General features: G+C 43.4%; 1 protein-coding gene and 1 pseudogene across 1 annotated transcript in view; one reads left to right on the top strand and one right to left on the bottom strand.

The window, feature by feature from the left end:
- LOC124721291 (arrestin homolog) overlaps positions 1-21,724 on the bottom strand; it is a 157,232-nt gene that overhangs the window by 79,295 nt on the left and 56,213 nt on the right. The window lies entirely within an intron of this gene.
- Positions 14,873-14,990, top strand: LOC124723543 (annotated as a pseudogene).

The following is a 21,724-nucleotide window of genomic DNA, read 5'->3' as shown; positions in this document are numbered from 1 at the left end:
AAAATTTTCAGTTTTTTGTTTCATAGTTGAAAACTGTTTATATTTGTTCCGTTTCACGATATGTAGCCAATGGATGACTAATATCAACACTGACAGATAAAATGTATTAAGACTCTTAGTGCTCCTACAATGACTATCGGAAATCAGTGTTGCTGGAGATAAACAGTGTCAGTTCAAGTGTCTATACCAATTATAGGCTGAATCGTTCAGTCATGTGAGACAAGAACCTCACAACCAATGTCATTCTAAGAATTCACATTATCTTATACTTTTGCGACGAAAGAATATTGTGCAGGTTTCATCAGAAACTGGTCTTGAACAATATTGGTAAATAAGACAATAATTGTTAGACAAATACTGATGTATAACAGGGTCGATTAGAAAACTGGGAAGAGGTGGAAAAAAAGATACTGTGTATCCATATCACTGACTGGAAATGCTTCCAATGCGACTGCAAGTCAGCACAGTTTGGCTCACAGCGCAGTGGCAGTGGCCAGTTTATCCTTACACGAGGTTTCTAACGGGTGCAAAGCAAACCGGAATTCGTTAGGGGAGGAAAAAGATTCCAGGCGCTTCCTAGCCTATAGAGAAATTTAGAATGTGTACAAGACAGAAATAAACTGATCCTAAATTGAAACAATGGAAGCGGCATAGTAATGAACAACTGAAATTAAGTGTCTGTCGAACATTTCGTAAAATAATTACAAGGATGATCAAATCACCCCTACTCTTACCGACCGTGTGTGAGGAAGATGGTTATGGTATGAGAATGGAAGCAAGCTGGAACGAATTGGCCGAATAACTGCCGGGTACCTCGCTCCCAGCGTACTGCACAGATTATCAGGAACCAATACAACGATTATGAATACTGATATTTGTTACTCAAAAATAATTTCTTGAACAGATTTGTGCTTAATAATCTTGTTGTTGACCACAAAACTTCTCAAATATGAATGAAACTGGATGCAGGTATCCTCATGTTGATTGTCCCACTATCGGAACTGCTTGACACGTACTTTATAAAGAATTGCGAACGTAAGTCATCTGACTTTCATGCCTCCTCTGAGTGTGAGTTACTGACGCAGAAACTGACCGACACTTGGATATTTTCACGGTGCACATGTAGAACAGCGTGAACCACCGCTCTAGACCCTTCACAATAGGAAATCAACACACACATAGTGTAAAAAAGCGTATTGCGTATCTGTAATATGAGCACGTTATATGACTGAAGAAGAAACATCTCGCACTTTGCCATTTCATAGCTTATCAAACCGTTTACTACACGTTACTGCATGACAATACTTTCTAAGTTCCGTTAAGAAACTAAAGTTTACTAAAAGTTCATACACTTTACGAAATAAATGTCACAGGATTCTGTTTCAACTTTGTACAATAATTCATTTAGAGCCTAGTTTGTACGGCATTTTTATACTCATCGTCTACTCCATTTCATTAGGAACTGAGTGACGTGGATATTTTAATTCCTCATTAAATAAAGTTCTTATCAACATAGATCACGTAGTGAGGATGTAACGATGCAGAAATGCCCCTCTCCCTCAACCCCGCGTATCACTCCCTTAGAGATCAACATGTAAAAACTATCAAATAGCACCTCACACACTGTCGTATAAACAGTCATAGTTCTCGTACTCGATCTCTGAGCGGGTCGAGATGTGATTTGCAGAGTAGACATGCAGGTCAGAGTCCGTGCGATGCAGCGACGACATCCAATTTTTGCGAGGAGATTTTGTCGTAGGAAGCCGAGAAGGCTTACCTAGGAAACTAGGTAAGCCATCACTTTCTCTGAAATGCGGACTACGCCTTCACACAGGGGTGGACAACATATCCTAAGCAGCGTGACATTTCATTAAGGGCTCTGAGCAAACTTCGTTTCCCTTCCACGTACGCAAGGATCATAACGATAACATGCGAAAAATGAGGGCCCGCAGACGATCGTCTTTTCACGGTATTGGAGCTCTCGAGAGGTGTAAGCTATGGCCGGAGTCTGTCGTCACCGTCAGAGTTAACGTTCCCTGCATGACACCACCAAAACCGAGGTCGATAAAAGGTGATCGTAGGGTGGCACCTGATCCGGAAGTAGCCGGGTGAAATTATGGTGTGGAAGAAACTTTCATCACCAGCATTTGGCGAGAGAAGGGGCAGTGAGGCGTAATGGAGGGAAGTTACTAATCACTAGAAAGTGCACCAATGTCGTGAGCCCAACTCCTAACCTGTCTCTAGTGTCTCTGTATGTGAGGAGTCGTGGAGCTGTTGATGGTCCATCTGCTGTATATGGGAGTTACTCTGTGCACACATGTTAGCGTTTTTCCAGAAGAGGAGGCATGACTCTTTAACCTAAGTTGTTTATCCATATCACGTGGTAGTCCATCCACAAATTAGAAACAAATAATAAACTGCACCCTCATTTTGTAGCGGAAACGCTGGTACGAAACGGAAAATGGAACACGAACTTATAACTTCAACCCAAACAAAAACAAAGATTGTGTGTAAGAACAAGAACCTCTCATGAGGGCTGAACCTCTGACGTGCCTAGTCCTGTACGCTACAAATTTGCACTAAATCAGAAGGAAGGAACAAACGAATGGTCCTGTGGTGAAGAGGCTACTATAGAGGACACTGTCTGGAAATACGTTCCTTATACGAACGTGCTTACTGTTGGGCAGCAACTGATTTAGAATGAAACACCAGATGTCCAGGAGATAATGTAGTCGCTAGTCTATCTGCCAAATCCTATAAAACATGGCTGCCACAGTATCCAAAATCCTGAACATCATTTGAATCGAACAACTCCCCGCACATCACTGCAAATGCAGAGCCGCTCCGTATACAAGGAATCAGAGAAACCTGAATCGTCATGGGGCGACGGTCCAAACGGATATGATAACTCACCCCAGGAAAAGGGGCAAGTTCCTTGCAACCATAATCATAGGAAAAAAGATATGGAGAGATTGCTAGCTGCACAGAAGTGTACAAAATGGCTCTGAGCACTATGCGACTTAACTTCTGAGGTCATCAGTCGCCTAGAACTTAGAACTAATTAAACCTACTAACCTAAGGACATCACACACATCCATGCCCGAGGCAGGATTCGAACCTGCGACCGTAGCGGTCGCTCGGCTCCAGACTGTAGCGCCAAGAACCGCACGGCCACTTCGGCCGGCCAGAAGTATACAAAGGAAACTTTTTTTGCTTGGGCACGTCATCTGTGTAACGGCTGCTGTAGAAATTACCGGCTATGCGAACTAGAGATCAGCATGTTGTACACCAATCCCACACTATCACACAGAGTGCTGGGCCTGTGTGATAGTGACGAATGGAATCAGGCAACGTTCATTCTCCGCAAAGACTGGAGACTCGTCTACAAAAATCTACGTGGTGCTACCCCTGCATCATGTGTTGCTGTGCCCACAACTGTCAGACTGCCTCCGTCTGCTGCCGCGTCGAGGGAAGCTGCAAACTGGGCGCCGCGGTCACATTCGTCGCATTATCCGTGTGGATATTTGGTTTGCTGACAACAAGTCCATTCCTCGATTCAAGGTATGTGACGTGACTATGCGATCCTGGACGACTGTGTGAACAACGTAATTGTCCTAACAGACGATGTTTACGGTGCGCCATTGAGATCCTGCATGGCGTTGAGGACGGTCCTCCTGAATCCCTCGATTTCATGTTCGTATGACAGTCGTGTGATCCAGACCAACGCGAGCAGTAATGTCATGTAACAATAAACAGCGGTGTCGAAGTCCACAATTTTTCGCCGTCAAATTCGGTCACACGCTGGTGGACGCTTCTACTTATAACATGAAGTATAATACGTTCTTCTAAGAAACAAACAACATGCGTATCCTCTTTCTGAATGAGAAACTCGCTGGGTAATTTTTGCTTACACGGTACATGTGCACGAAAGATCCAGACACAATAATGTGACCATCTGTTAGAAGCCTACATTTTGAAGCGCGGAAGTGGTGAAAGAGTGCCAGTGAGGCTCTGCCGCCTCCAGTGCCGTGGCCACGATCGCTATGTTTCTCGGCTGAGAATTCACGGCGCGAGCAGCCCGATAGAGATGGCAGCACAGATGCTCTATTGGGTTTATATCCGTGAAATTTGGTGGTCAGGAGAGTACATTTAACTCATCCTAGTGCTCGTGGAACCACGCACGTAGGGATGGACATGGTCCCCAAGCATAGGTACATACCTGAGTTGATCCACTATGCCTTCAAGAATGATGAGATCCCTCAGGACATCCAATGAAAACATTTTCCAGACCTTCACTCTCCCTCCTCCAGCTCGGACCTTTCCGAAGATTGTTGCAGGTCGTTTGTTTTCAGACTTTCACGCCGCACACGCCAACAGCATCTGTCCGACGTAGCATAAAATGCGATATTTGAAAAGACGACCTGTCGCCATTCAGTAGACGTCCAACTGCGGTAATGGCGTGCAAATTCCAGCCTTCCTCACCGATGAATACCAGTAATCGTGGCAGCACGAACCAGGCGCCTGCTGAGAAGGCCCGTACCAACCAACTTTCTCGGAATGGTCCTCGAGGAGACACTGCCGGTAGCCCTAAGGTTCATCCGTGCTGTCAATTGCTTAACAATTGCACGTGTCCAGAATGAGATTTTCACTCTGCAGCGAAGTGTGCGCTGATATGAAACTTCCTGGCAGATTAAAACTGTGTGCCCGACCGAGACTCGAACTCGGGACCTTTGCCTTTCGCGGGCAAGTGCTCTACCATCTGAGCTACCGAAGCACGACTCAGAGTTAAAAGCTAAGCATGTTTCATCTTCTCTGTTAACTGTCATTAGAGACAAAGTGTTTCCTTTGGCTTTCGAAATAACTAGCCTCGAAGCTAAACTGTCCTGCCTAAACGATGAAAATAGGCGACTAAGACTAGAACTACAGAGAGCCTCGAATCCAGTGAAAGACTTACAAATACGTACTTTGCAAGAGAAGACCGAGAAATTAGAGGACGAAAGTAGGGAATTGAGAATAGTGAACCAAGACTTGCAGCAACAAATAAGAGAACTAACTAACAAAGTCACACAACAAGCACAGACACAAGCACCGACACTGACATATGCTGCCGCCTTAACTATAGAGCCCAAAACCAAAGAGGCTCGAAGAATTCAACAAGCTAAAACAAAACAGGCCACAACCCTATATATCAAATCGACAGCAAATCAAGACGCCAAAGCTGTTCGACAGACAATCACCAAGAATATAATTCCCAGGAATGAGAATATAAATATAAAATCAATCAGAACCACCCAGACTGCAGTCATAGTAGAAACGGAAACACAGGTGGATTGTCGAAAAATAATAGAAAAGACTAAAGACCGGCACACCATTATCTGTGAAGGACCGCGAAAACGTGAGCCACTCGTGGCAGTATGTCACGTGCCAGATACACTTACCGACGAAGAGTTTCTAGAAAGCCTTTACGAGCAGAATCTAAGCGCTGACACCACAAAAAAAGACTTCGATAGAGAGGTTAAAAGAAGATTCAAAACAGGGCCTAAGGGAAGGGGTTTCAGTCACCACATACTGGAGGTCAACCCACACCTGTACAGAGTCCTTACAAGAAGACAGAGAGTCTACATAGACTTCGAATCACTTTCTGTGAAAGACTATACAGTAGTAAACCAGTGTTTTAAGTGTTGCGACATAGGACATACGACTAAAACCTGCAGAAAAGCCGACGTCACGTGTGCCAAATGCGGCAACCAAGGACACAAGCGCAATGAGTGCAGGTCCGTGGTTTGCGCCTGTATCCCCGGCCAATACAGAGGGCGCGTCTGCAATAAAACAGAAGGAGGTGATTGTCAGACCTATAAACTGTTGCATGACCGGCTCCAGGACAGTATAGGCTATGGTAGCTAAAAACAACACACACACAAGAAACACCAAAGCCCAAAGCCAATCACCCAAAACACATAAATACAAATCACCGTCAAAATTAGAGAGAATCTGCCAAAGAGCAATTTCCTGGAGAAGACAAATGAATCTTCGGCCGGAGAATTACGTCGATAATGAAGCCATCCCGCCCCAAACACACTCAACGATGTTACAGGATAGCTGCATTAATACGGTAGAATATATAGATGACATGACAATATGTGGCTCCATCCACTACGAGGTGGCAAAGCAAATTAAAAGACAATTACACCACTGGATAAACTTCCAAATAACATTAACGCAGAGGATAGATGAGTTGGAAGATGAGCTTACATATATTGTGCGCAAGAAAATGTACAAACAAAACCGACATACTCCTTCACAATTTCTCCCAGCTGAAGTACATGACACCACACATACACAGGATGAACACAAACCAGAATCATCATCACATGGAAAACACTACGACACACGTAAATGTGAAGAGTAAATCAAACCAGTCAAATTTGTCTCGGGAGGCACTCTTCACCCCGCGGAAAAGGAACAAGGAACAGAGAGGCACGCAGTTCCTGAATCAAAACACATCGACACACTCAGGCTACAGACCAATACAAAACGCAAAACTACCGGACCCAGACTTACAAAAGTAGACCAATTAGATGAGGACAAATCTGAGGGAGAGACATGTGACATTTGCAACGATGTCAACGTGCGTCTAGCAACAACCTCCACTCCAAACATTAACAAAGACAACATAACACATGCAGTCAGTCCCATACAAATCGCCACCATCGCCGACGCCACGCCAGCAAGCACCACCAACATCAGTGAAAAACGTGTGAAGGCAAAAAGCATTGAAGAAGCGTGTGACAAAACGAAAAGTAACCGTGTGACATCCCAAAGAGGTCTTAAAATGTCTCCCAATCAGCGGTCAACACCAAGCCACAATCCGTCCTCTACCACCTCAGAGGCCGCAACAGAAACCAGCACCAACAGCAAGCCAGCTACACCTAATTATGATAATTTAGAATTTAACTTATTTTTAAGTAGGCTAGAGAAAAAAAAGGATACTGCAGACAGTGCAGCGGATGCTACTTAGATTATGCCATCCAAAGGGAGATTCTCTCTGTTTTCCAGTAACTGACCAAACAGTCAGAATCATCCTAAGGACAGAAATTATTCCTACATCAGCAGAGCCGCTGCTCGATCTCATGCTCCAGGTCTGCCTGCGCAGGTCAGTATCATTCGACTTGGACAAAATATACACAGATCATGTAAGAGCACACGGACGAACATATTTCGATTACTCACAGACTGGCAGTAAATTTTTTGTACACGTAAAACACCCAGAACACATAGACAAGAAATGAATATCTTACAACATAATACAAAAAACAGTACGACAGTCAGCGCGGAAATCCCTAAAATAGCACAAGACTTGCAGGCAGACATCATGTGCTTACAAGAACCTTATAATAGAAATGGGCAACTGATATGTCTACCAAAACATGCTACCACAATAACAGGCAGCAATGACTGTAAGGCTGCAATAATAATTCTAAATAGAACTTATAATTAAGGTAACACAGTTATGGAATCAACACTTGGTTACCATAGAGCTAACTAATGGGAACGTCACATGGGTTATTGCATCCATGTACGCCCAATACAGCCATCAAATACAGCCGTACGCAGACTACATCAGAGACCTAGTAATGTATGCCAGAGGCAAAAAATTAGTGATAAGTGCTGACATTAATTCCAGATCGACCCTCTGGAACTCAGACAGAACAGATGACAGAGGACGCATCGTCACCGATCTAATACAAGAAACACAATTACATGTAATGAATGCGGAAGGACCTATACCACCATATGCAGTGTTCGATGGTATGAGCAGTAATATCGACTTTACGCTAGCAAATAATGCAGCAATGGCATACGTAACAAACTGGACTGTACACGACAACTTAACCAGTAGTGATCATAATGTCATAACATATACACTAACTCACACTCAGAACACAATGACCAAATCACACACCAGACACTTGCTGTTGCACAAAGCAGACTGAAACAAATTAACGGAAATTATCCAACGACACGGTCTAGAAAACATCACTGGAAGTATCGATTATGGAGCACACAAGTTAACACAGGTAATACAACATGCACAAAACACTTCAATACCGACCGCAAAGAACACAAAATGCTCACCAGTACCATGGACCAACGAACTCACGAGACTCAAACAAGACGCAAGACGCAAACGAAAATTATATCAAAGGGCGGTAGCAGATAGGGACAGACGAATAAGACTTGAAGCATATAGACATGCACAAGACTTACATAGACAGACCCTATACAACACGCGCGGACAACAATGGGAGCTATTTGTAACAACACAAACAGAGCAAAATATATGGGGGAACCATACAAAATACTGACAGAGAAGATAAAAACCCCACTAGTTCTGGGAACGCTAAGGCAGGATGACGGCACGATGACGAGGGGAGTTTCTGCTGCATAAACTGCTCCCTGACAACGTTATCGATACAGACACACAATATCATGCAACACTAAGAGAAAACCTACACACACCATACAACACTGCAACTGTCACCTGTCCTTTTACGCAAGAAGAGGTTGCGCTAGCTATCTCAGAGCTCAAAAACAAGAAAGCACCTGGCCCAAATGGTATCCACTCGGAAACACTGAAAAAACTAGCACCGCAGATCACCCCGTTCCTAACAACGTTACTGAACGATGCCTTACGGCTGGGCAGGGTACCTACAGTATGGAAAACCTCCAAAGCAGTCATTATTAAGAAATCAGCGAACAGGGATCCTTCAGATCCAAAGACTTACAGGCCAGTATGCCTAATAAACACCATAGCACAGATGCAAGAGAAGCTACTGTGTAAGCGCCTGCAAACACACAGAGCTCTCAGGGGTACGAGCCAACACCAGTTTGGCTTCAGAACTGGCAGATCAATAGATGAAGCCATCAACCAGGCCCTGCACATAGTTAACACCACAAAACAGAAATACGCCGTGCCTATAATGATTGACATTGCTGGAGCATTTGATAATCTCTGGTGGCCCGCACTGTTTCAGAGGTACCGCAGTCACTGTACAACAGTTTTCTAGACTGGTGTAAAGACCGAGTAGTCGAATCGCAGATGGACAGCCGGAAAGTAATTAAAAGAATTACCAAAGGCTGTCCTCAAGGGTCGATCTGCGGCCCCATCTTCTGGGACATGACAATCGAACCCCTCCTACAACTCCTGGATGCGGATGACAGGTCAGACGGAATTGTCGCCTACGCAGATGACCTATTAGATGTAGTCACTGCAAACAACGGAGCCCAGTTAGAAGAGAAAGCCAGTGGAATATTACAAACAATTACTCAGTGGTGTCACAACAACAAACTCAGGATAGCCGAACAAAACAACATACACTTTACTGAATGAATCACTCCAAAGGAATCCTCCGGTTAAAATTGGGGACACAAACATCAAACGAGCACACATTACGCGCTATCTTGGGGTACACATAGATGAAACATTGAATTTCCACGAACACATAAAGCTAACAACAGACAAAGTAGAAAAAATAGTACACAAACTGGTGAGACTAAATTCAAAACAGTACAGACTACCTCCACCAGTCATACGTACATACCACGGTGCGCTCTTCGAATCAGTATTCAGCTTCGCAGCTAGCACGTGGGCACATAGACTGACCGTGGTCACCAACATAGCATCCGTCAGACGAGGGCAGAGCAGTGTCCTACTTAGGCTATCCGGAGCCTTCGGTACCACCTCAGCGGATGCACTGTGTGTGGTGCTCCGAATATGCCCCATAGATATCACGATCAAATACAGAGCTGCAAGGTACTGGTTAAAGGTGGGGAGACTAGATAAGGTACACACAATAACCGGTGTGCCGATAGAGACGATACGCCACCTTAAAAGTTGGCGTTTGGATACATGGCAAGGTGAGTGGGATGTAAGTGATAAGGGACGTAGACTGTACGACTTCCTCCCTGACATAAGGGAGCGGTTGAGAATGAGACATATCGATCTCAGTCGCGGTATGGTACATTTGGTAACCGGACACGGACCTTATCCCACGCACTTAAACCGCATGAGTCTGAGGCAGACACCTACATGCACATGCGGGGAAGAAGGTTCCCCAGAACACTCTGTCTTTTTCTGCGGGCAGTACGCGAACAATAGACATACACTATACTTAGACTACACAGATACAGACATAGATATATACACAACAATAAGAGACGAAGAACAATGGGCACAGTTAAACGCACTGACAAACAGTATTTCAAAAACAACACATGAAGAATACATGCGGACACGAAATTACAGACATGCCTATGTGCAGCGTAACAACAATCTCCAGAGGATGGACAGCGGTACCCACAGAGACAGCGAAAATAGTGACAATGAGGAGGAACAGGAGGAGGAAGCTGAGATGTGATAGTAAATAACCAAAAGTGCTGTCGATCTAGCCAAGGAAACACCAAATGCTGTACATGGATGGGCACCTAAAGTAGTTAATACATAGGATTAGTAAAAAATAGGATAAGCAAGTTATTTCTCTACTAATAACCACTTGTGTGTGTGTGTGTGTGTGTGTGTGTGTGTGTGTGTGTGTGTGTGAGTGACTGGCGGACAACGGCTCAAGAAACCATTCCCAGGTATTCACCGTCAGTCACATTCGGTGATGGTACTAACAAATCTCTCCTCTATCCTATTTTATTTTTATATTCTTCTTAAAAAACAACAAAATTTTATTTATGTTTCAACCTAAAATTATTGTTATTTTGAAAAGTATCGTTCTTTGTAAATGTGTAGATAAATCAAAAGAAAAGAAAACTGTAAAAAGGTGAAAAACGAAAATTGTACGTTGTACGACCTGTTTTAAACATCAGGTAACAGGTCTATAATTTGGCAATAAATAATAAATAAATAAATACATAAATGGTTCCATCCTTGGGCCAAAAGCGAACGATGATACCATTTTGGACGTCAGATGAAACGCTCCGTTTCCATATTACAATAACGACGGCACTATTTTCGTGTCCTTACGACACACGTTTCATACACTCCACTCCTAGCGCTGCCGTCTCATTTCTGTGAGTTGTTATGGCACGCTGACATCGAACAAAATTTGGAAATTTGTGGAAAGGTCTTATGGGACCAAACTGCCGAGGTCATAAGTCCCTAAGCCTACACATTAATTAATCTACCTATGTACAACACACACCAATGCCCGACGGAGGCAGCCGCACGGACCGTGGCAACGCGCCCGCCGCGGCACGTCGAACAAAGTCGGTGGTCACTTTAATGTGACTGGCCTGTCTATATGGCGTTACTTGTACCTACTTTGTGTCATTTCGCTGAAATGCTTATCCTATGGATATAGAATTCGACGTCTGTTGCACGGAACACTAATGTCACTGACAATCAGAGCAGTAGTAGTGGACGTCGACATGGTAGTAGCGACGTTGACAATGGTTGTGTTAGCAATTGCATTAGTAATAATTATAATATTCCATTTTTAATCGTAGAGCCATTACTGTTTACCTCAAACTAAATAGATGTTAGGGTTTAATGTCCTGACGACGACGAGATCGTTAGGAGTGGAGGACGAACTCGGGAGTCTGATGCATAGGTAGGAAATCTGCTGTGTCGCTGAATCGTTCCGGCATTCAGATGATTTAGGGAAATCACTGAAAACCTAAATCTTAGTGCCGAGATGGGATTCGAACTGCCGTAATCTCGAATACGAGTCTATCGTCTTACCGCTGCGCTACATCGGCAGTAATGTGAAAATATGTTTCTTGAAATAAAATGCGCCTACTATAGAATACTAGCCTATCTCAGGCTTTTCGCAAATGATACAAGGACCAGGGCGGGAACGTGTTTGGTAATACAACAATTACGACATTATACCAAAAGAGAAACTGTGTCATAAGCTGAACCCGCGGACAGCTAGAATATCAGATTATGAACTGCAAGCCTATATGGCTGAGAGACAAGCAAGGAGAGGCCATACACGTCGGAGAGCGAGACAACCCAGGGCAGAACATCTACCTGTACCAAACAGCCATCTCACAATCTCTACACCTTGGGCCACACAGCAGCGCAGCCTCCGTGAACTTCGAGTTGTGCCTCAGCCCGCTGGAGGCTAACTACCCAGACAAATGAGAAATCTGGCATGATCCTGATACCAAGTACAGTAACGAAGTGTAATATACTACTGTGCACTGTAGTGTTGGGTAGAATTATAAATTACAAAATTTGTGAACCAGTAATACAGTACAGTACAACAGTATGCATGTGCCTTCTGGATTCCGAATGAACGGATGAACTTATAAAGAACGCTAGTATTTAGAAGTTTTTCACTTTCTTTCGATTTTATTTCTTTCAGTGTAGATATTTGATATATATTCCCTCGCTCCCCCCTCCCCATGAATACCATAACGCTTAGTTATACTAACAAACTTTGTACCAACATATTTTGAAGAAATTATGTTAAAATATTATGTACATACCAATTCATGTCCAAAATATTGTCTGTTCTTGTATCTAGATAACAGGCTATAGGAAAATAACAAATATATAAATAAAATCTATGAGTAAAATCTATCCACTAATAATTTAAGTACATCAATTCGATCTCGACCAAATTCCAGCCTGGTGCATAGACGAGAAACTAGCTCTTAATGTAGAAAACTACTATGTTGTGCAGGCACAGCCCTTAAAAGCAGGGTATTGTTTGACTACTGCGATAACGAGTCATAACTACGTAAATCATACGATTCCATTATTTAGGAGTGAAAATATGAAGTACAACTATCACATAGCTCAACTGGAGGTAAGCCAAAAGACAGTCAATTATTCATTGGTAGGATATTGGCAAAATGCAGATTTTCTGCAGAAGAGATTCCATACGGAGTGCTGGTGCGGCTCATACTGGAATAATGTATTGGACCCACATTCTCTCGCACTGACACAAAATATCGCGCTTATACAACAAGCGCTGCGATTGATCAAAGGCTTGTTTGGCAGACGAGAGAGTGTAGGGAAACAGACAAGATTAGGGTTTTACGTCCCGTCGACGATGATGTCATTGGAGACGAAGCACAACATTGAATTACGGAGGACACGGAAAGGAAACCTGACGAATCGTCCTGAAGGAACCTTCGCCTCATTTGCCTTCGACGATTTAGGGGAAGCATGGAAAATATAAATCTACGTAGCCGGACGAGGATTTGAACTGCGTCCCCCGAATGCGATTCCATTGAATTAACCGTTGCGTCTCCTCGCTCGGTGGCGAGGGTGTGTCATATAGACGGTGACACATCTTAACTGGCAAACTCTCGGAGAAAGACCTCGCGCCTCTTGCGAGAACCTGCTCAGAACGTCAAAAACGGTCTCCCAAGGGAGTAACTACGAATATTGATCAGCCTCGTACCCATACATCCTATACACATTGTTCGGATATATTTAGACAAATAACAGCTCGCACCGGGACGTACAAGGTGTCGTTTTTCCTACTCTTCGTCCCTGAACAGAAGCGGTGGGACTCCTCATTTCTTACTTGCTTATTTTTTAACCGGGGATTATTTCACAGCGATACAGGACTTATCATAGTACAATGAAAATATATAGCTCCATTATACATACATACAGTATATACCTTTTGTGAGAACAGGGCATGTGGCCGGCTGAGGCGTTGCTCATCCCAGAAATTTCCAGATAGTACTTTAAAAAACACCTAAAACCTAAATCAGAGCGCCCGAACACAGGTAACTCCATCCTCCTGGATATTAGGTCAGAGTTTTAACAACTGGACGATCTCTGCGGGATAAATATGAGGAGAACACGACAACTGCTATAACGCAACTTCCCGGAAATTTCACCCACTAGATGAGCGGTAATTATAAGAGGACAACTGTCTCGGATTATATATAGATATTCGACCGTTTCTGAGAAACGACGGTCAAAGGTTTCGAGGTTCCTTATGTGCCTGTTGGCGAGTAAACATTTCATCCTAAGCGGTGGCATAGTGACAGGCATCGGGGCTTCACAATTTTGTGCCCCGTGTTCGAAACCCGATGATTTATTTTGGTTTGTTTTTCTTCTTTCTACCCATATCCGGACAAGATTATTACACTTATGTTTTTCCAATTTATACTAAAATAACGTTGACATTATTCCTCTACTAATTATATGTCTGGTGAATGATTTATAAAAAGCAATAAATAAACAAGAAAATTATTTGAAATTGTTTTAGGTGAAGTTCCTTGGTGTGCCTTGACTCATATTCAGTTGCAAGCGCCAGTGTTCGGAAAAGTGACCCATAATGCGTGGTTTCCCGCGAAATTACCGCCAGCGCATGAAGTATTAATGGCGTTTCTTTCCCGAGTGAAATTGGTTCTGAGCACTATGGGACTTAACTTCTGAGGTCATCAGTCCCCTAGAACTTAGAAATACTTAAACATAACCAAACTAAGGACATCCCACACATCCATGCGCGAGGCAGGATTCGAACCTGCGACCATAGCGGTCGCACGGTTCCAGACTGTAGCGCCTAGAACCGCTCGGCCACCATGGCGGACCGAATGAAATTCGCAAGAAGAAATGTCACTCTGGCAAGTCTGTCTTCTCGTGAGGCTCCTGATGTTCGGAATATCTGTGTTTCGAATGTTTCTACGACCGGTATCAACCATATGAATATACCAAATATTCCTGAAGAATAAACATAAGAATAAAATATAAGAATTGAGATCAGAATGAAATATAAGAATATGCCCATTTGAAAAGATTGTGACCCGAAAATACCATACATGCACATACACTACATAATAAATGTATGGCACTGTGAAACCCAGTTGTAATTTTACAGTATATATGGGATCATAAGGCAACGGCCTGGCCGCAGTGGATACACCGGTTCCCGTCAGATCACCGAAGTTAAGCGCTGTCGGGCGTGGCCGGCGCTTGGATGGGTGACCATCCGGGCCGCCATGTGCTGTTGCCATTTTTCGGGGTGCACTCAGCCTCGTGATGCCACTTGAGGAGCTACTCGACCGACTAGTAGCGGCTCCGGTCAAAGAAAACCATCATAACGGCCGGGAGAGCGTTGTGCTGACCACACGCCCCTCCTATCCGCGTCCTCATCTGAGGATGGCACGGCGGTCGGATGGTCCCGATGGGCCACTTGTGGCCTGAAGACGAAGTGCTTTGTATCCCATAACTTGATACAAACATTCATGTAGTAACGTTCTACAGACATGACTACATAAATGAGAAACTAAAAATAATATAAAATAAATAAAAATAATTATCGATTTTCGAACACAGCGACAGTCCGCGACGCTACCCTCTGCGCCAACACTTCATCTGAGACCGGCGCCCTCTAAAAGGAGTCCATGTTACATCGAAAACTTTTGCAGTCGTTTTCTCGTAAACGGTAGAATATCTATGTATAAGTCGAGACACGTGTTATTTTATTTTAACTCTCCTTCCACTTAGTGGTGTTTCTGGGAAATCATATGTCACTTACTTTATCCTCCTCGTTAGTGAAAAGCGAAGATTAGAGTTTAGCGCCACGCAGATAGTGAGGTCATTATACACGAAGCACGAGGTAGAATTACGAAAGGATAGGGAGGGAAATCGGCCGCGCCCTTTTCAAAGGAATCATCTTCGCAGTTTCCTGGAACGACTTAAGGAAATCACAGAAAACTTAAGTCGGAATGGACGGACGCGAATATGAACCGTCGTCCTCCCGAATGAGAGTCGAGTGTACTAACCAATGTGTCACCTCGCTCGGTATTAATAATTAGGGAGCTGAAGAATATTCACAGTTGTTGTGAAGAAATGGGATTCTTCAAGTTTTGGAAGGCGGTTCTCGAGAGATGTTGTTGTAGTATTGGCCAGTTAAGTTTTATCAACGTCCCTTTTCCCTTTTAAACTCCCTAAGCAGCCAAGTTCTTTGTGAGCGCTAGATGGCTCCAGTTTGTCTGATCTGATATGCATCTTAAATATTTGAGCAATAGTGAAGTATGGGTCACACAAATCTTTTACAAAATATCGTGCTTAAAGAGGTGGTGATAAACGATCGCTGTTCCCGGAATCCCTGGCAAAAATTATGAAAGAGAGGTGTATTCTGCTCATCGAAGGTCTTTATACCCGGTATAATTCATTCTTCTGCTCTACAGGTGTTATGCATGTGAGATGCGGACCGTGAAATTACAGTGTTTGGAACCGCTTCCCTTCTCTGGCTTTCTCTGACTAACAGCTGTGACGCACACTGTCCTCCAGCGAGCAATTTTCTGCTGGAGGGATTCTATGGTAAATCACTGTGAACAGAGATGTTAATTCAGATGGAAATTAAATGTGGGGCTAACAGAGGTTTAGTCACTATAGAAGGTGCCTTTATTTCAATTTACATCTTCTATTTAGCAGTCCCAGGCAGTAGTCATTTGTATGAAGAATTATTCATATCCACCCTCCATGCAAACAATGAACTTCTAATTAAATCTGTGATGCACCTTCCATCTCATTTTTCCCGGCGTAAGCACGTCTGATTGACGAGGTCTAGGTGACGGCGTTGTTGGCGACACTACATCCATGTCCTTTTGCATATTCCAAGAAAATGGCGCTTGTACGAATATTTGATTTGCACTTTAGATACTCTTTCGTTTCGTCTGCTGTATATAGACCTATAATAATTATTAGAAAAATATAGACTTATTACTGGTGTCTTTTACGTCATATTTTTAGGTATTGATTTCGAGATATATGTCAATACTGTTACACGAAAGAATGGTTTCCTCAATAAGTTAATGTTTTTCTGTCGACGTGCTTTTTTCATGATAGGCTCGAGCTGATGACTGAAACTTAAAAACAAAATGTGAAATAGTTTGTGTGGTCATACTTGTGTGGCACATACCGGAAAACTAAACTTCATACGTCATCACGCTTGACAGAATACAATATTTCCTGTGATTTTATTGATTAAAAAGCGATACTGTGTGTTGCAGTGAGATTGTGCATTGATTTCACATGTGTGACTATCTACAAGTCTGCTTTTTGGGATGTCGTTGAGGACGAATAGGAATATTACACATCTCGCAGTTTACAGCATCCTGTAATAGCGTTTAACACTTCACTATCTGAACTCAGGAATATTCCGTTTGATTTGTGGCGGAGGGCACGTGCTCGCTGAAATACATTTTCTCGTACATTAATGAGCCTCTGTATGTTTTAAGTATGTGGTCTTCCTTCGTGTGGATCTTAACAAAAATAAGATAGCTTATCGGAGTAAATACTTATTCCTACAGAATTATTTTACTTAACGTAAGTTTTCTTTCCCTTCCTCATTTTAGCATTATCGGAAACTTAGAGTATTTTTGTATAATGTTTTTCCCCATTTCCCTGTACATAATTTCGCCTCTCGTTTCCTTCAAAGTTGTACTTTCTAAATATCAGCACTCTCCAAGATAAAGTGAGACAAAATATCGAAATATATAAATGAAATAATACCAAAACTTTTATTATTCGATCAGTAATGTGCAATTGTTTTAATTACATGTGTTTGAGCGATTTTAATTTTGTGGAACATAACACACATACAGGAGATGGACAAAAATATGGAAAAACCAAAGGCACAACCCAGTACCATGCCTAATACGGTGCAGGAAAGCCGTTAGCGTTCAAAACAACTGCCAATCGTCTCGGAATAGAAAAATACAGTCCCCGTATGGTTTTCAAGGGAACTCGTTCCATTCTTTTTGGAAAATATTGGCAAATTGACGTGACGATGATGTAGGTGGAAAGTGATCAAGTAGACCATAAAGGTTCAATAACATTGGGATCTAGTGATTGTGGTGGCCAGGGCAGAAGCGACAATACATTCTCGTGGACGATGCGAGATGTGTAAACAGGGGCTCTGTCGTCACTACCGGGAACAAACACTGTACCATGGAATGGACCTGACCAGCCAAAATGGCAGTAATGTGACCTTTGCAGAGTAACCATGGGGACAACAAATCCCCCAATATGGCTGCCTGAACACCCATGTGTCCTTGTCCCGCTTGTCCCGCACGGTTGTTGACCCGCATGGATGTTGGGGGATTTGGCAAGGGTGATTTAAGGGCTGGCTCGATGCCCGTCCGGTCGACACCCTGTTACCCGCCCCCCACCCCACCCCCTCCATCCAGGACGGCATACATATATCCAAACTGTCTGTGTGTAACGTTATTCACGTGAAAGCAGCGAAACGTATTTAAGTATTTGTGAATCTAACTGAGGCGGAACTTGGGTGTCAACCAGGTATTCACCCATTGGGATGTGTTAAATCGTCTAAAATCCACATCCGGGTCGCCGACACGCCAATTATTGTCGTTAACCCGGCAGGCGGATTCGATCCGGCGCTCGAGCATCTCTACCTCCCCGAGTATTTCCATAACTGATACGTGGCTTTAGAATTTCAGATCACCCTGTAATTCCCTGATCATTGAGCTCATTTCGTGCTGTTAAGGTGCCAATAGTGTCTGCGAGCGTGACTTTCTATTCTACAGTGACTTTTGCAGCTGTCGTTCTGTTATTTTTCGTCACAATCCGCTTCAATGAGCGGCTGTCACGACGGCTCAATATATACTTTGTTCGCGTGTGCCTTAGCGGATGATTATTACCCGCATTCCCTGTGTGCGGTAAAAATCTTTTTTAGGGTGTCTCTTAAAACATCAAAAACGTCGGCAAATTTGGTTATGGAGGCACCCACCACACGAGTACTAATAATTTACCCAATTTAGAATTCGCTTAGCTCCGACATAATGCGCTTACAACTACACAGGACACTGTTCTGGCACTTGCAACATATTGAGGACACTTCACAGTAGCCGTTCGAGGTCAAATACAACGCCGCAACGTGTAAGCTCGGCTAATATCTATATTCGTGTTCAAGCATGCATTTGTCGCGGTGTTTCCATATGTCTATACAGTTGTTCGAACCCTGTATGTCAGTATTTTATCACCGTGTCATGCACTTGCAACATGGCCATGCAAACTCTGTGTGGTGTCCTATGTCGTTATGTGTGCGGCTCGTGGTCTCACGGTCGCGTTCTCGCTTCCCGAGCGCGGGCTCAGAGATTTTCACCTGCCTCGAGATGACTGGGTGTTTATGTTGTCCTCCTCATTTCATCATCATTTTTGAAAGTGGCGAGATTGGGCTGAGCAAAGGTTGGGAATTTGTATGGACGTCGATAACTGCGCAGTTGAGCACCCCACAAACCAATCATCATCATATGCCACTACGTGTAATCATTATCTTTACCACAATTCCATCAGCGCATACATTTTATAACCCCCAGAAGAGCTTTTTCCACATTATGAGGCTCCCTCTTACTTATATATACTCCATGTGCCTGCATATACACTCGGCAAGCAACTTTACTGTTAAGGGGGACATCATTTCGTAGTAGTATTAGATCCAGCCCAGCCCGGTTAATTCGCATGTGAAATGCGAGAAACATGACTTTCCCATACTTTAGATTGGTTTCTCATTGGTCATCTCTCGTGACCCTTACGGAGATTGTACAATGGCGGCAGCAGGAATTTGCACGGTCTACCTTGAACTCCGAGTCGGTCTTCCTCTAATGATCATTATTTCAGTTCCCTCTGCGTCGCCACTGCCCTTTGGTAATGACTACGCTAACATATTGCGCCTTTACTGAGTTCCTTCGTCGTCTCTCGTCGTGTCGTTTTTATATGGGCTCAAACACTGCAGCGGTATTTTATCGTCTGTCGCAGCACAGTTTTGAACGCCGTTTCTTTGTAGCGTGCGGTTAGCGATGGTACCTTTGGGGACAGCGATAACTGTGCTCCAAGGCCAGGAGATGATGTGGTTGTTGTCCAGTGCTGCGATCAGAGATAATCTACAATGCGACAGGCCCACCCCATCCTTATGTCAGTTGATGATCTTCGTTTATAACGCAGTTTAAGGTAAGAGTTTAGCGCTGTTCCTACTGGCTTTTTTCATGCTTTAATCTGCGGTACTCTCATTTGGTTGCCTTATTGGTGTTAGGCGCCTTCATGTCTTTAGGTGCTGAGAGTTGCTGCTTCTACAGTAAGCTTCAAATGATACCACGTTATATATGAATGCATGGTTTCGCAGCGATACGAATTAATAAAATTTTCTCGGGCTTCCAGCCGCGTCAGGTGGTTAAAATCCCACGAGCTTTCGACCGAGCTCTCCTCAGTCATTGTCAAGTGGTAAGAATGATTTGACGCGGCTGGAAGCCCGAGAAAATTTTAATACCCCTTGATGTTACGCAGGGTATTTTAAAGCAATGTGTGCGAAATGTAAATAGTTAATAGCTACTTGATTTTCTGTGAAGTAAGGAAAAGCAGAGTAGGTCATGAATGGATGCAACGTGAATGATTGTGCTGAGATTAAGATTGGCTCTTTCCAGTAATTTGGCCTCAGTACTGTTTTTAGTTCTCTTCACAACCAAACGCTAATATTTGATACATAATGCTGATCCACTATGTATGACGTACTTTTTCGGTCTAAATAGCTAAGCAGTATTTACATAAACTCATGCTCATACTCGTAAAGGAAAAATAAGTCAGTTTTTCCACCACAAATCGTAAAAATAAATTTATTTACTTATCCTAGTCCAAAAAATCACTAAACCACAATATACGAGGGTTATTCGGAAAGTAAGGAACGATCGGTCACGAAATGGAAAATACAGTGAAAATCTGGTGAAGTTTTGCACAGATGCGTTTGGCACTGTGTCTAGTACGCCAGTCGATCGTATCATGTTTCTCTTTTCAGTTCTGAGCTCAGAGTGAGAACGTAAAGATGGCTAGAAATTAGCGTCTCCCACCAAGTATGAGGGCCTGGTGAAAGATTTGGCCTAAAATTATGTAATCCACATAACATAACTGTCATGTGGCTCCTTTTACACGACAATTCTCAGCCGCACTCTGCAGGGGCAACGAAGATGCTCCTGCAGCGTTTTCGATGGGAAGTGTTTGATCACCCACAATACAGCACGTAATTGGCTACCCCTGCTGAAATGAACCGCTGGCTACGAAGACAATGTTTTGACACAGACAACGAGCTGCAGTCCAGAGTAGAAAATTGCTAAAAAGCACTGACAGCTGTCTTCTATAACGAGGGAATTGAGAAGCTGGTACAACGCTACGACAAATGTCTAAGTCTGAGCGGTGACTGTGTAGGGAAGTAGCTGGAAGGTGTAGCTAACCGTCGCAAATAAAACAGTTTTCATTTTCACTGTGGTTTCCATTTCGCAACCTATCGTTCCTTACTTTCCGAATAGCCCTCGTAATCCAAAAACTTCATTCTAATATTAATGATTGAGGGATATTCCACACTTCGTGAGTTTAATGTTCAGCAGTCATAACGGCACCGTCATTCGACGGAAGCAAGTCTTTCGTGCCACCGGTTTCGCACAAATTACTGGAAACCAACAAGTATTGAGAGTCATGCCTTGCCTCACACTCACAAAGTTCATCATCACTAATATCCGACTTCTCCCTCAAATCAATGGTCCACATTGTCACCCCTGTTCTCAATCTCTTAAGCACCTTCCAAGTCCCGTTTGATCGTAGCTTCTCGTTTGCTGTCCTTAATCCTCCAGGGGACTTTGCCCTCCCCAGCTCAGTTCGGTGTGCTTCTGCTAAAATTGTAATTGTTACTGTTGTAGTGAGGAACCTTTCAATGGATTTCAATCGTGATCG

This window comes from Schistocerca piceifrons, chromosome X (assembly GCF_021461385.2).
Source record: "Schistocerca piceifrons isolate TAMUIC-IGC-003096 chromosome X, iqSchPice1.1, whole genome shotgun sequence".
In the NCBI taxonomy this organism is placed as follows: Eukaryota; Metazoa; Arthropoda; class Insecta; order Orthoptera; family Acrididae; genus Schistocerca; species Schistocerca piceifrons.
The sequence above is the reverse complement of the archived record's forward strand: the minus strand, read 5'-3'. Positions and strand labels throughout refer to the sequence as shown.